The sequence below is a fragment of the Gracilinanus agilis genome, chromosome 3, assembly GCF_016433145.1.
Source record: "Gracilinanus agilis isolate LMUSP501 chromosome 3, AgileGrace, whole genome shotgun sequence".
Taxonomy (NCBI): domain Eukaryota; kingdom Metazoa; phylum Chordata; class Mammalia; order Didelphimorphia; family Didelphidae; genus Gracilinanus; species Gracilinanus agilis.
In genome coordinates, this window is record NC_058132.1 from 446733181 (window position 1) to 446747015 (window position 13835).

The window sequence follows — 13835 nt, forward strand, 5'->3', positions numbered from 1 at the left end:
TATATATATATATATATATATATATTTATGTATGCATATAAGTCAGTAATGCCTGATGTATTTAACTCACATGTGAATCTAAGGAATAAAGAAACTTGTGCTATAATAGCATTATTCTCAAGGTTGTAAAGATAAAACAAGATAATATTTGCAAAATCTTAATGCAATATCTAAAAAAGGCAGTTAAGTAGTCCATGGAGTAGAACACTTAACTAGGTGTCAGAATTTCCTAAGTTCAAGACCAGAAAATGGATATGAACACTCACTTGCTCTGTGACCATGGACAAATCATTTAATTTTTCTACATCTCAATGCTCTTGAACTATATAAGGAAAGTAAAGCACCACAGAATCAATGCTTTCCAATTGTAGTGTTAGAGAAGACTCTTGAAAGTCCCTCAAACAGCAAGGAGATTAATCAGCCAAAACTTAAAGAAATTAATTCAGGTTTCTCATTAGAAAGACAAATAACTAAAACTGAAGCTTAAGTACTTTAGCCACATAATGAGAAGTCAGAACTCATTTGAAAAGATCCTAATGTTGGGAAGGATTGAAGGCAAAAGGAGAGGGAAATAGCAGAGGATGAGATGGATAGATAGTGTCATGGAACCAATGAGCATGAGCTTGGATATGAGCAGGAGATAGTGAAGGATTAGGATGGCTTCCTGTGTTCTAATCCACAAGAGTTGGATGGGACTGAACAAATGAACAACAAATCTCCATTCTTTTATCTATAAAATGGAGATAAAAATAGTGCCTATCTTCCAGGGTAGCTGGGAAGATAAAAATGTGCATATATATATATATATGAAGTTCTTCACAAAACTTATATAGACTATAACTATTACTGTCATCACTTGCTATGTGAAGTACTTTAGAAACTTGATAATATCATAAATATGTCAGCTGCTTAAAATTATGTTGTCTACCTTAGCATGTCCATTCTATGAGGCTAATATAACTGCATAGTTGAGTGCTTAATTGAAACAAGGTATAACCCCATTTCAGTACACTATTAGTGCAGTACTGTTGCTAAACACTACTTCCAAAGGAAAAAAAAGTACCTGTAAAAATGACATAAAGATATTCTTTATGGCATTGCAAAAAAAGGTCCAGAGAGTGATTTGTCGTGTAAATTTTCATATATGTCTAAGCAGGTATTTACCTTGTGCTATCTCAACATCATTTTAAATGCCAAAGCCTTAAAAAGGCAGATATCCACCCATGGAAACTCCTCTACCATCTCCCTGTTACACTCAAACACCAAGTAATTCCCATGGCTGTGCCTCAGTTATTATAGTGGTTAGTTGATATTATTAGCCAGTGATTAGCTTTTTACTTCAAAAGAATTGCTTAATCTTCACATTGTTTCCTCACTTGACACTATGGTTTAGCTCAGTGAAATGGCATTCCTTTCTCTGGCTATTAAAAAGTCTGTCAATCTTCTGCTCCATTTTGTTGAATTACTTTCTTTTTGTCATATCAGAAAGGTAGACTACTGCATTTAGATAAATTTGGTCTCCAGAAAGTTGTGTCTCTTTGTGTCTATTCTCACAAATAAAAACAGAAAACCCTAGATGTCAGCGTGAGGGGATAAGGAATATTGTTGCACAGAGTCAGATCAGGTGGCTCAGATGTAATATAATAATATTTTAAATAGTTTAATTTATATATGTGGAAGCATTTGATTGACCATACTTTTGGAGGGACACTGGGGTTATGTATTTTATATTTTTGTCATTGCTATTGATCCCTGAAGTAAACTCATCCTGGATAATAGTGCTATTCATCTTTGCATTTTCAGAACATGAGTAATATGGAGTTTTATAGAGTGGTAGACAGGTTTATAGAGAGCTTGATAATATATATGAATAGTTTCACATGTGCTGTAGGTCATCCAGCAGGATTCCATCAAGCAAACCTACATTATAAAGACAATAATAAATGTTTGGTTGGAAGAAAAAATAATTGGAGTGGGAACACATCATTGAAGAAGAAATATTTTCCTAGATTATAAGCATATTACTTTCCTATAAAAAGAGAATCAAGACTATGAAATGTATATATATAAGATACATTATGAGAAACCATATAATGTAGAAAGTAGAATAGATAATTTCTCAAATGTAATTCTTAGCAATCATATTCAATCTGTAGAAACTATAAATTGGATTTTTTTGTGCGTGTAAAATGAAGAGTTTTTGGCGTAAATAATGAGTAATATTACAAATGAATGCAATTTAACAAGTCATTAATAGATTGAGTTACCACATGAGAACTAATGGGCTAGGTGCTAAAGAAAAAGTTAATTGCTGCACTACTTAAAAAATTATATTTCCTAACTTCGAGGAGTTTAAACATTGTCTAATATGAGATATGTGATATGTGATGAGAAAATATATTTTAAAATGATGCATGGTACCTTGTAATAGCAAGGAAAAAACAGATAATCAAAGACTGAGGAAAGAGAGATAATTTTCAATTGACAGGATCAGAAAACTTCTGAGAAGTAGGAACTAAGCTGCAACTTTCCAGGAAAGAAACGAGAAGAAAAGAGAAGAGAAAAAAAGAAGAGAAAAGAAAGGAAAAGAAGAAAAAAGAAAAGAAAAGATATCCAAGGGAAAGGGTTAATTCTAGCTGTGAGGACAATCTCATGTGAATTCAAGGAAATGGCAAAGTTCAGGATAAAACTGGGCAGTGACTAGAAAACCAATTAGACTAGAATAAAAAGTACTGTGAAATAAACTTTGAGCCTGATTATGGATTGTCTTAAATGCCAGAGTAAAATACTTTTAAGGTTTTCAAAGAGGAACCTCACAGGTTAGTTTGTATGTTGACATCACAGATGTTAATGCAAAAATCAAATTTTAATTTTCATAGTCCTGACAAAGATTCATGTATAATTAGGAAATGGTGGAGTATGAGACTAGAAAGATGTGGTATATTTTCTCAAAACAAAATTATAACTTAATATATAACAATATATAATGAAGGCAAGGGTATGATAGTGAAATTAAATGTATGTACAAATATTTTTAAAATAAAATGTAATTAAATTATCTTTATTCTTTGTTGTATATTAAAACCATGCATCCTACAGCTTTCTTGGAAAAGTGAATCCTTTTTTATTTAATAATATTTTGTTTTCTCCATAAAAATTTTAACACTCATTTATTTAATGTTTTGAGTTCTGAATTCTCTCCCTCCTTTCCACCCTCCCTCTCTTACTCTTTCTCACCCCTCCCCCTTCCTGAGATTGTAATCAATGTGATATAGAGCTTACATGTGCAATCATGTAAAACATTTTTCCATATTAGTCATTCTGTGGAATAGAAAGAAGGAGGAGGAGAAGGAAGAGGAAGAACTACAGAATGTTTCAGTCTGCTTTCAGATTTCTTAGATCACTGCCTTTCCTAGAATAACTAGGTTGTTCACAGCTCTTTGTTAAAAGATATTGCTGCTACTGTGTCCAGTGTTCTTCTGGTTCTATTCACTTCACTTCACTTTGCTGGACTATAATTTTGGGGATACTCACCACCATCTGCAAGCAATTCTTTTAGTTGCCAGTCCATACAAGTCTGATCCTCCTTCTGTCCCTGATAGCTATTAGCATCAAGTTTCTCCTATCTTCCCTAGTCAAACCTGTGGGGAAATAAGTTGAGAAAGTGAACATCTTGAGGGGATTAGCATTGCTCACCCTAGCCAGTGTATATGATCATCCTCCATTTTCAACTGATTCTAACTGCTTGGTGAGAGGGGTGAGAGTAAAGGAGTACTTAACCCTCCCTACTCACTCAAGCCTGTGTGTGGGGGAGGAGTGAGCCCTGCAGGTTTCTGGTTTCTGGCCAACACTTCAGCTTCCCAAATATCTCTGTTAAGATCAACATAACAGTTTTGGTCAGCCAGCCTAGGATTTTTATTTCAGAACCTGAGTGGGAAGTAATTAGTATGGCCAGCTTCATCAACAGAGCCGTTATCACACTGGGGTACTCTGGGGTGTTAATATATGGGATTTGGCAGGCTGGTGCTACCTTTTGGTGATAACTGTTCCCCAGTTTTTCAAAAAGAGTTTGCAATATACGATAATTACATGTGGTTAACTATATCAGTGGGTGATGCTTTGGCATATGTGCCATTGGGGATAGCCATGGCTGCGACATTTTATGGGGCCCTGATGATATTGAGGAAAGTTCTGGCATTTACCTTTGGAAGAACAGAAATAACAAACCCAGTTTTGGAGCAACTAGTGGAACAAATGAAGACCCTCATTGAGATAAACAAGAAAATCAGGGAGGGAAAGGATCTAGATGCAAAGACAATCATGCAGCTAGAGATTATTGAAAGGGCAGTCACACCAAAAAAGGGGGGTGATATTACACAACCGGTTACAGATAAGAACATTGAAGAACAACAGGTTGCAGGGGCTGAAGCAGCTCCTGTAACTATCCTTCCCATTACTGATAGGATAGTGGCACAACCTGACTCGGGCATTATACACATTAAGGGCTACAAATCTTTCTCAGGGGGTGATTTGGAGATCTTAAAAAGGAGGTTTCCTTAATTCTACACAAACATACATAAGTCTATAAAAGAATATAAATGGGCCGTGAGACTTTAAAATCCAACATTTGAGGATGTGGAATTGCTCTTATAGGAATTATACACCCCTAGTGATAAGTCAAAGTTTGTAGTCGAGACAAGAAGCAACCCCAATCTTGCCTCGTGGCCTGAGCAACACCAGAACTTGGAACTCTCCTCCCTTGCAAACATGGCTTATCTCAAAAGGTGTAGAGAGGATTTAGCAGAAGCGATGAGGCTCCATACAAGATGATCAAATGCATGGGGGTCCATCAAGAAATTAAAGCAAGGGGAAGAAGAGCACCCAAGCCTTTACCTGGATAGGCTCTTAGAAGCAGGTGAAACTATCCTAGGTTTCAGGGACATGACAGCTGAGGATAACATCCAGCATGTGAGGAGGCAGTTTGTAAAGGGCAGTCTAAACCACATCCAGGCTTATTTCAAGTTGCATTGCCCACAATGGGAGACCATGCCCATTGAAGAACTAAGAGACTGTGGCATTCGTCCATGACTCTAGGGATAGTGAGCCTAAGCAATCAAAGTTCTCAGAAATGAAGATCACAGCCCCCTTTTTTGGTGTGAATGAACTTTCAATAATCTCAAGCACCAAACCTGGGGGCTGTGATCTTCATTTATTGTGACAAAAAGAAAGACTTTTGTAGAGTGTAGAATACTAAGCATTACTACATTCTTGGGGGGGGGGTGTGCTAATTTCCCACAAGTTTATAAAAATGCCTTCACACCGCATTACAAGGGTTGCTATTACAGATGTAAGCAAGCTGAGAAAGAGTGATAGCTAATCTATTCTGCATAACTTAGGAAAGGATGGTTTGGTTCTAACAGTCATGATATTACAAGGACTTTTTTTGCTCTTCAGAGTGGGGGAGAACTTGGGGTTTAATGAAGATCTTTGACAGAGAGCAGCAGTGTCTTTGTGTGAGAGAGTCCTTGATGGCAATCTCAGGCAAGCATGGCTACTTTCCTCAGTGGGTCTAATTTGTCCTTTATTGTAAAGATTAAAATTAATATACAATAACTATTATATTTTATAAAGTTTATTAATAATGACTAAAGTAAAAAGATGCTTGCTAAACCAGCTCCAGTCACAGAAGAAGGAAGTGAGAAGGAGGAGTTACAGAACTATATAAACAATAACGTAAAGATGCATGTAAATTAAAAGGGGAAAGGAATTTTGGGATGAGGAAAGAATTCTGGGAGATGAAGTCCAAGGTATAAAATTCTCTAACTATAAATTATATATCTTCACATTTTAAGTATCTTTCAGCCCTACATCTTTTAACCTATACTGTTATTCAATATTTCCAAATTCAGAATTATAATTACTGAATTGTTCTAATTATTTTTCCTCAGAAAAACTAGTACTTGGCAATTATAATGATATGAATAAGAAAGTTCTCAGGTAATGAAATGCAAATGATCGACAATTTTTAAAATGCTCCAAATAACAAATAAAAATTCAGTCTTACTTGATTCACATCAAGATTTATTTCAATGATTGAACAAAGAGCTTTTCATATTCTTGATTCAGATTTTTGGATTTCAAATATTTATTATACTCACTGGTAACCCTCTATGGGTTCACCAAGTAGGAAAAGAATTCTCAGATTTAAATGAGTTGGAATCATATGATCTGGGTTAATTATTTTAAGAAGTGAAATAACTTCAAGATGTAATTGCTAAACTGCTATAATTGGATAACCATGGAGGATTTAAAAAGATTTGAAATGGGACCAAAGGAGTAAAAGTATACAAAATATGCTGATTTTCATAGAAATATAAGATTGCTTCTATAAATTGATCTATTTTTTCTCCATCCTTGCCAAAGCACTAAAGCATATTATTAGAGATAATGTTCTAATGTTCCCAGAGTCTAAGTCTTACCAGGTCGCTCTCCTGAAGAATGAACTTGAGTAGCTTCCTATTACCCCTAGGATTAAATTCTGCCTTCATTTGACATTTAAAGTCTTCCACAACCCATTTACAACCCATTGTTCAGGCTTATTCCCCATTATTCACATTTATGGCCTCTGTGGTTGAATCAAACTGGACTTCTTGATGTTCCACAGAAAAAAATATTTCCCAGATAGGGAATAAATAAACCTCTGCCATTTACAATCATCACCTTCTCCAAAATGCCCTCAATCTACTTGGCAAAAACACAGACAAATAGGATTTTGATTTATGTTCCCTTCTTTTCCATTAATAAAGAAATAAGACAATGGTCCTGAAACATTGTAAGATTTAAATTAATATCAATAACTCCAAGAATTATATTTTATAAGATTTATTAGTAATCACTTGAAGTAGAAGAAATAAAAAATAGAATGAAAAATAGAAGAAATAAAAAATAGAATGAGTAAACTTTCCTGCCAAGCTCTCTCCCCAGCCTCCACAGACAGGTTCCTGGAAGAAGAGAGACAGAGAGGGGCAGGGTGACACCCAAATTATATCCTCTCTACATTAGCACTTGTAGTGTGAACATGCAAATGGAATGCTGGGTAAGAGAGTTCTAGGGAGCAAATTCTATCCATACAATACAAATTGGAATGGAGTGGTTGCATAGGAACAACACTAATTTACATAATTGAACAGAAGGAAAGGAGGAGAAGGGAACAAACAAATGTATACTCCAACCATGGAAGATAAAGGGGTTCTGATATATGTGGTCCTTCAAGGATTCCTGTCAAGGAGTCTTTCTCATTAAGTTGCTCCAGGAAGAAGGCAATTGTTTTAACTCATCAGTTTTTTGTTTTTTTATCCTGGGACTCCATTCAAGGAGCATAGGGCCACAACCAGTAGGCAATGGGTAACACAGTTGCTCAGGGTCACCCAGCTGGGAAGTGTCTGAGCCCGGATTTGAACCTAGGACCTTTCATCTCTAGGCCTGGCTCTCAATCCACTGAGCTAGCCCAGCTGCCCCTACTTTAGGTTGAAGTTTCTTTAGCAGATGTAGTTTTTACAGGGTGGGGTTGCTAGCCCCACGCCCAACCCTCCTCCTTTTTCATCTGGGCTAGGGACCTTCCTTGGCCCAGGAGTGGTAAGGGTGGGCAATAGGGGTCAAGTGACTTGCCCAAGGTCACACAGCTGGAAGTGTCTGAGGCCTTGACTTGAACCTAGGACCTCCAGTCTCTAGGTCTGGCTCTCAATCCACTGAGCCACCCAGCTGCCCCTACTCATCAGTTAGGTGTAGTTTATTAGTGGAGGGTAAAAAATGAGGGTGACCTTGGGGGGATGGAGGAGCTGCTTGAATCAAAACCATTTCTAATATATGTTGTCTAATTTCCATAAGTGTACTTCATATTAGGCACAGAGTTTGATAGCTACAATCAACATATATTCTTTATGAAAAACAATGACTCTTCTAAGAAGTAAAAATCTAATTTATAATGATAGAAAAATAGATTTAAATCTGGTAAGGAAAATGGAAATACATTTTAAATAGTAGAAAAGAGGACTGGCTCTAGAATACATCCTACCCCTGATAATTAGTACCTGTATAATCTTGAATAATTCACTTAATCTCATAGGTTCTTGACTTCCTCATCAGTATGAATAAGAATAGATAGATCCTGGGGGCAGCTGGGTAGCTCAGTGGAGTGAGAGTCAGGCCTAGAGACAGGAGGTCCTAGGTGCAAACCTGGCCTCAGCCACTTCCCAGCTGTGTGACCCTGGGCAAGTCACTTGACCCCCATTGCCCACCCTTACCACTCTTCCACCTATGAGACAATACACCGAAGTACAAGGGTTTAAAAAAAAATTAAAAAAAAAAAAAGAATAGATAGATCCTGAAGTCTCTTGCAGACCTAAATCTTTTTCATTTAGATCTTATAGTCTCTGTTTCTATGATGACCAATTTAGGATCATTTTTCACTACATTGTACTAATTCTTTTCCTCAGAAAACCTGAGTTTTGAAAATTATAATAATACAAATTGTTTTTCGGTGATAAAATACAAATGATTAGCAATGACACAAAAGCCAAAGACTTCAAATAACTAATGAGAAAATATAATTAAAAGAATCTCTAAGAATTCAACTCACACCAAACAAACTGACAAAAAATAGTAAAGAAAAAAATGGAAACAATGTTGGAGAGGGAGAAGATAGATAGCACAGTATTTAGAATTCCTGAACTAGAGTTAGGGGATCCTGGATTCAAATCTGATATCAGACACTACCTACTATATAACACTGGACAAGTTACTTAACCTCAATTGCCTAGGTCTTGCCCTTCTGTCTTAGAATTGTTACTAAGAAAAGAAGGTAGGGTTTTAAGAAGAAAGAAAAATGTTGGAGAGCTTTAGCACACTAATTCACTATTATTGGAACTTTGAATTAGTTTAGCCATTCTAAAAATCAATTTTCCTTATGTGATAATGAAATTAAATCTACCCTGCCCATCTTTAGATTTAATCACCAAAGGTGAAAACATCTCCATTTAACTCATAAGTTGGGTGGTCTATAACCCACATGTACTAGAGCAGTGATTTCCCAAGTGGGCGCCACTGTCCCCTGGTGTGTGCTGCAGCAATCCAGGGGGGGCAGTGATGGCCACAGGTGCATTTTGGGGCAGTGAATAACTGTAAGGAAGCTGTAATAGTATGTGACAGGGGGCACTAAGTAATATATTTTCTGGAAAGGGGGCAGTAGGCCAAAAAAGTTTTGGAACTACTGTACTAGAGTAACAAATCAGAATTTACTGACTGCCTCTTGGGCAGTCCTAAGAAAAGAGTCTGTTGTGATTGGACACATAAACTAAGAGGAGGCCACAGGAAGTGACACAAAAGGGGCCCCTTTAAAAAGAGACCTCAGTTAGCTGGGCCAGGGGTTTCTTGTTAATTGCTGGGACCTGGAGGAGCACTGGACCTGAGACCCTGAGACCTTGGTGAGGCTACTCTTAAATCCCTCTCTTAGAACTATACTTGGTAAATGAAGAAGGTGACTCCTTTAACCTCCCAGGAGGTACTAACCTCCAGGAGGCTCCCTTGATTGGGAGAAGCCCTTGTGGCTAAAACCCTTGTTAATTTACTTTTAGACTCTGACTGGGCCTTTGGAACCCTGCCAGAGTAAAGCCCAGACTTAAATACAAATCTCTTATTCTACCCTTTTCTCCACTTCCACTCTTTCCTATACATTTGTAAATAAACTTCCATAAAAGTCATTTTAACCTGAGGTTATTCTTAATTGGGGATTGATAATTGTTCAATCCCCTGGTGTAAGAGGGAAAACTTAGATATTATATATATATATGTTTTAAGGTGTGGTCTCCAGGAATCAAAAATTCAGATTGATTCCATAATTAAAATAGACCCAAGTCAGGATGGGTTTTATGATAGTTTAATTACAATTTTTGGGAAGGTAGAAGGTAGGGAAATAGAGAGAGGGAGAGGCTGGCTTGGACCAGCAGAGGTCCAGATGGAGAGAGAGTTAAAAGGCTAATTAAACTAGGCTACTGGTCACAAGGCCTTAGCAATTAGAGAGGCAAAGAAGCCTTATTGAGGTAAAGACCCTAGAAACACCAAGGTAGGTGAAAGGGAGCCAGCCTAACTTACCCACGTGATAATTCAGAGGGGAAGCTGCCTGAGGTCTCAGCAGAGATCCTTCAGCACCAAGTTCAAAGCTCAAACTGCCTCAACAGGAAGTTTACCATCATATTTGAAAGACAGCAGCTTTCGTCACTTCCTGGAGGTCCACCTCTAATTCAAGTGGACAAATGACATCCTCAACACTGTTTTGGATTGCCCAAAGGGCAGTCCCTTGTTCTTGATTTGTTACTTATTGTCATGTTTGGGTAACTCATCTCCCCTCCCCACTAAGGGAGGTGGGGATAACATTATCTCTGGTGGCTAGAGTTTTAACTATGAATGGGCTTGAGCTAATTCCATTTACACACTGGTGACCAACCTTTTAATATATTCAACCCCAAAACTCCTTTTTCCTCCTTACACTTAATGGAGGTCCAAGACAAAGGTAAAGGATTTATGTTTGTCGATATATTTATCGCAACATTTTCTTTTGTGGGAGGAAGAAATTGGAAACAATTTTGAGTGCCCATCAGTTGAATAATGCCTGAACAGATTGTGTTATATAGACAATGCAATTAATATTGGTTTGTGTGAAATGGAAAATATGAAGAATTGAAATGAGAAGATTTTTATCTATATATTTAGAAAAAAATTAGCAAATCAAAGAAGATACTACTAAGAATGATTATTATAATATAAAGGAGAATAATAATAAAAATCATCAGAAATCAAATTAATTCATTGACCTGACTCAACTTCAGAGGACTGTCAGTAAAGCATACATTTCTCTTCTTGTTAGAGAAGTAATTGAATATATAAGTGGAATTAAAATCTCCTTGGGACAAGGATGGGCAGAAAATAAATTAGTGATGTCTGTTCTTCATTTTGAGCCATGCAATGACACTTCCACCACCACCACCATCCCACCCTAGCCACTGTGCCCCATGCTACATATAGGGGAGCATAAGGACAAACTTAGAAATCAGAACTGGTCAAAATATAATAAATAACTGCTGGAAGAAATGAGTTCACATGGAATTATCTCAATGGAGATTTATCACTTGTTGGAGAAAGTATACAGAGGCTAGTTGACCTGTAAGGTACCCCTTCCAATTCTAAAAATCCTTGATTCAAAGAAATGCCTTCTGTCCCATACTGCAACTCTTGATTCTGTCAGCAGAGAACCTATAGGCCCTGAGACAAATTTTCCTTAGTTAAATGAAAGATAGCATCTGTTAAATCAGATTAGTACTTAATTGAGTACTTAATTGAGGCTTTCTCTCTGATCTCTTTGATACCACTTGAAGGAGAGCTAAAAAAAGAACCAGCTTTTAAGAAAAATAAAGACAAATATTAAAAGTATTTGGGGTCTGGAAACAAGTCCACTAATTTTTTTTTCTTCTAAAATATTTGTTTAATTTATCTACTAGTTAAGTTCTTTGGAATCTACTCCCTGTAAAACAGAAGGCTATTCTCTACTTCTCTTATTGTGAGTCTTCGAATATTTTTTATGATCATTTTGATTTGTTGGCCATACTATTCCATAGAGGGCTTCTTTGTTCTTTGGTGTTCTTTATTTTATTTATTTATTTGTTTGTTTGTTTATTTTGGGTTGAAATTTTTTTATTTAATTAAATGATTTAGAATATTTTTCCATGGTTATATGATTCATGTTCTTTCCCTCCCCTCCTCTTCTCCTACACCCTCTGCCCCACCCTCAGCCAACAAGTAATTCTACTGGGTTTTACATGTCATTGATCAAGCCCTATTTCAATATTATTAATATTTGCATTAGGGTGATTGCTTGGAGTCTACATTTCTAATCATTTCCCCATCTTTGACATTCTTTAAATACTATTTAGAAATCCTAAAAATTAAAGGTGTGATTAACAAAATTGAATGTAAGAAAACTACTAAATCAATTGGTTTTATTAGAAAAATAACAAAATAGAGAAACAATAGGTTAATATGATTAAAAAATAGAGAATAAAACCAAATCACTTGCACCAAAACTGACAAGGGTGAATTTACCACTAATCAAGATGAAATTAAAACAATTATTAGGAGTTATTTGTCCAATTATATAACAAAAAAATTGAATAATTCAAGTGAAATGAACAAATACTTAGAAAGATATAAATTTCCTAGANTGGGCAGTCCTAAGAAAAGAGTCTGTTGTGATTGGACACATAAACTAAGAGGAGGCCACAGGAAGTGACACAAAAGGGGCCCCTTTAAAAAGAGACCTCAGTTAGCTGGGCCAGGGGTTTCTTGTTAATTGCTGGGACCTGGAGGATCACTGGACCTGAGACCCTGAGACCTTGGTGAGGCTACTCTTAAATCCCTCTCTTAGAACTATACTTGGTAAATGAAGAAGGTGACTCCTTTAACCTCCCAGGAGGTACTAACCTCCAGGAGGCTCCCTTGATTGGGAGAAGCCCTTGTGGCTAAAACCCTTGTTAATTTACTTTTAGACTCTGACTGGGCCTTTGTAACCCTGCCAGAGTAAAGCCCAGACTTAAATACAAATCTCTTATTCTACCCTTTTCTCCACTTCCACTCTTTCCTATACATTTGTAAATAAACTTCCATAAAAGTCATTTTAACCTGAGGTTATTCTTAATTGGGGATTGATAATTGTTCAATCCCCTGGTGTAAGAGGGAAAACTTAGATATTATATATATATATGTTTTAAGGTGTGGTCTCCAGGAATCAAAAATTCAGATTGATTCCATAATTAAAATAGACCCAAGTCAGGATGGGTTTTATGATAGTTTAATTACAATTTTTGGGAAGGTAGAAGGTAGGGAAATAGAGAGAGGGAGAGGCTGGCTTGGACCAGCAGAGGTCCAGATGGAGAGAGAGTTAAAAGGCTAATTAAACTAGGCTACTGGTCACAAGGCCTTAGCAATTAGAGAGGCAAAGAAGCCTTATTGAGGTAAAGACCCTAGAAACACCAAGGTAGGTGAAAGGGAGCCAGCCTAACTTACCCACGTGATAATTCAGAGGGGAAGCTGCCTGAGGTCTCAGCAGAGATCCTTCAGCACCAAGTTCAAAGCTCAAACTGCCTCAACAGGAAGTTTACCATCATATTTGAAAGACAGCAGCTTTCGTCACTTCCTGGAGGTCCACCTCTAATTCAAGTGGACAAATGACATCCTCAACACTGTTTTGGATTGCCCAAAGGGCAGTCCCTTGTTCTTGATTTGTTACTTATTGTCATGTTTGGGTAACTCATCTCCCCTCCCCACTAAGGGAGGTGGGGATAACATTATCTCTGGTGGCTAGAGTTTTAACTATGAATGGGCTTGAGCTAATTCCATTTACACACTGGTGACCAACCTTTTAATATATTCAACCCCAAAACTCCTTTTTCCTCCTTACACTTAATGGAGGTCCAAGACAAAGGTAAAGGATTTATGTTTGTCGATATATTTATCGCAACATTTTCTTTTGTGGGAGGAAGAAATTGGAAACAATTTTGAGTGCCCATCAGTTGAATAATGCCTGAACAGATTGTGTTATATAGACAATGCAATTAATATTGGTTTGTGTGAAATGGAAAATATGAAGAATTGAAATGAGAAGATTTTTATCTATATATTTAGAAAAAAATTAGCAAATCAAAGAAGATACTACTAAGAATGATTATTATAATATAAAGGAGAATAATAATAAAAATCATCAGAAATCAAATTAATTCATTGACCTG